Below are 3,275 nucleotides of genomic sequence, written 5' to 3' on the forward strand. Positions count from 1 at the left end.
CGCAGGGCCACGAGGGCCCCGTCGCGGGGCCATTTTGCTCTGCAGTGCTGTCAGTGCTTGCATTTGGTTTGCCTCGCCTCGCCTCGGATGGAACCAGCTCGTTTGCCTTTTGTCTTGAGGAAAGACCGACAGCCGCACATCTTTTGACAATATCTTTTACCAGCACGACAAACCTGGCACTTGTGTTGCACAATTATCCTGTGCTAAGGGATTCTGCTGTTTCTTTAGTGCTGTAGGATGAAGAATGCAAAAGGTGTTTGAAGAGACAGTGCTCGTTCCCGCGTTTACCGGCACACGGGGCGGGGCCGAGGAGCGACGGCTCTGCCATCCGCTCGTCGGGGCTGCTGGCTCGGTCTTTGCGGGAGGCGGTAGCGATTGCTCGGGTCTGTGTCCAGCATGGCGGCCAAGGCGAGCGACAGCCCCTCTCAGCTGCTGCTGCCGCTCGGTAAGCGGCGCCGCGACGCTTCCGCGCTCTCCCGGTGCCCGGGCGGGGCTGCGCTGGGGCCCGGCCTGGGCCCGGCGGGCGGGCGGGCGGGGAGGACGAGGCCGCTTGCGGGCACGCGTGGATGGCGCGCTCGGCGCCGCCGCTTGGCGGGCAGCTGGAGCGGGGGGAGCGGCTGTGCCCGCCGGGTCCGGCGGTGTCGGCCGGTGCGGGAAAATCCCGTCGAAGAGGTTACAGGCTTGTGAGTATTATTTCTGCTTCTTGTTGCTCTTTCATTTTGTGTTTCCTGAGGGAAAACTTGCTGTAAGGTGTGGAAGCAAAACGTGCTTGTTTTTTTGGAATGTTTGCCAGCTGAGTAGTTTCTGCCTTGGACTGAATCCTTGGGGGTGATCTGTTCGGGGCAGCCCTGTCATAGAGTAGCAGTTGCGTGACCGATCCTTGTCATCGGGTTCCTACCTGGTAGCCTTGATTTGGCGTGGGTTGTTGTGTTGAACTTCTCCGTAGTGAGTTTGGTTTTCCATTTCCTGAAGGTCTAGGCAAAGATTAAACAAATGAGTGGACTTAAAGAGAAGTATTTATTATTTGGTCATGCCATGTTGCTCTTTGAAACCTGTTTTGATTCTTGGTGATATTCAAGAAATTGCCGCGACTCAGAGGGCAAATCTTGATGTGCTGAGCAGAAGAGTGCAATGGATCTTTTTGCTTGCCAGGTAGCTTTCCTGACCCATGTGGCCAGTTGATCAAGATTCCACTGCACGCCTGAGAGAGTGAGAAAGATCCTCTCCCTCCTATAATAATGACCGTGATGCTAATGGGATGAAATACTCTTCTTGATCAGCCTGGATGTCAGTCAAGCTCTGTCCCATCTCTGCCCCCCTTCCTCGACAGGTCCCATCCCTGGGCAGAGCAGTCAGAATGTCCTTGGCTCTCAGACCAGAGCAATTACAAGCATTAGTTCTGTGCTGGGGTGTTAGCTCTTGTTCTCAAACTAATTCCAAATAATGAGCGTGCGAGCTGTGAAAAAGAAAGGTTTCTAACTGCCTGAAGAAAATCAGTTTGCTTTCGGTGAAAACAGCACAATTTCTTTCAGGTATGGAGCCCTCAGGGCTCTGTCAGGGCTTGCTTTTCTCCTCTGCCTTCTTTTCCCTTCCCTTCCCTTCCCCCTTCCCTCTCCCTTCCTTCACTCTTCCCTAAAAACCACTTCCCAGGACACAAAACGCAATGGATACAAGTGTTTCTATTTTATTCTGGTTGATTTTATTTTTTAATGTACTTCCTTTGATGTTATTTCATGTCATTTCTGTTTCTCGCTCTGTTTCAGAGCCAGTGCTCACAATCCTTAACGCAAGCCCACGTGTAGCCAGGAGCAGGCTGCTGCGTTCTTCACTTTAGCTTGAACAAACAGCCCTTGCAGGCTGGCAAAGGCAAGTCCCAGAGCTGCAGAGAGCAGCAGCAGGAATAGAGGCCAAGCTTTCCCTGGTTCCTGAAGAGGGAGAACCTTGAGAATGAGGCGCGGGACTGACCACGCACAAAAGAAGAGGTATGTGGTACTGTGGGATCTTTTCCAAAGCATCACATGTAGCGATGACAAGCAGGTGTTTTGCCTTCCACAGCTTGTTTTGCTGCTGTGCTTCTTGGGCAGGGATGCACGAGAAGCGCTCTGGTCCCGGCCAGGCGCTGGTGTTGCCCGCAGGGAGAGGTGCCGAGTGGCAGCTGCGGATGTTGCTTCCTGTTCCTGACAGGACACCAGTGGCTGTTCCAAAGCACTGGGTCCCCATGCAACACCTCTGCATCCTGTTCCCTGCATCTGCCTTCTTTGTCTGTAACTTGTTTGGGTTTTGCCTGTTTCTTTCTACCTTGTTTGTTTTTTTGTTTTGGTGGTGGTGGTGTTGTTTCTCTTGTTGCTGTTGTTCTGGTTTTGTTGGGGTTTTTTAAGTTTGTTTCGTTTGGTTGGTGTAGGTCAGTTTCTATGAGTTGGTTTTGGTAGGCTTTTTGAGACTGGTTGTTCGAAGGTGGTTGTTTGACGCTGTATTACATTGTTGGTAGGTTGTGTGTTCGTAGGTCACTGAAGGCTGGTTGTTTTAGGTTAAGGTTTGTTAAGTTTGGTTTAGGTTGGCGGTCTTAGCTGCTTGTTTCAGGTTTGATGGTTTAGCTTGGTTTGGGTTGGTTAGTTTAGGTGGGCGGGTTCAGGTTGTTTGATGTGATGTTCTTAGCGCTGCTCTGTGTGGTTTAGCTGAGGAGGTTTCTTTTTCTCGGTTTTGCTGGGTTCTTTGGTTGGTGCTGTTTTCTGAGGATTCTTTAGCACTGGCTGTGTTAGTTTGGTTTAGGTTTCTGGTTTTAGTAGCTCGGTTCAGTTTGTTGCGGTCGCTTGAGGTTGGTTTGAGGCAGGTTCTTTGAGGGTGGTTGTGAGAGGCTGGTTGTTGAAGGCTGGTGGGTTCAGGTTGCTTGATGCAGGTGATTTTTGGTTGAAGTTGTCTTCCGTCGGTTGCTGTAGGTGGCGTATCTGAAGCTGTTTTCATTGAGGCTGTTTTCTGTAGTTTGGTTGAGGTTTGTTTAGATGATTTTAAGTTGGGGGTGGGTGGGTGGGTTGGTTGGTTGGTTATTTGAGGTTGTTTCTTTTCAGTAAGCAGCTTAGGTGGGTTGGTGGGTGTCTGTGTTTTTAGGTAGGTTGGTTTAGGCAGGTTTGGTTTACATTGTTTAGGTCGCTTGAAGGGTTTCTGTTAAGGTTGGTTCAGGTTGTTTGGTTTAGGTTGGTTTAGTTATTTCCTGGTAGGTTGTTTAGGGCAGTGTTATGCACGGCGCATGTTTTGAAGATGGGTTCCTTCAGGCTGGG

This window comes from Patagioenas fasciata, chromosome 2 (assembly GCF_037038585.1).
Source record: "Patagioenas fasciata isolate bPatFas1 chromosome 2, bPatFas1.hap1, whole genome shotgun sequence".
Classification (NCBI taxonomy): domain Eukaryota; kingdom Metazoa; phylum Chordata; class Aves; order Columbiformes; family Columbidae; genus Patagioenas; species Patagioenas fasciata.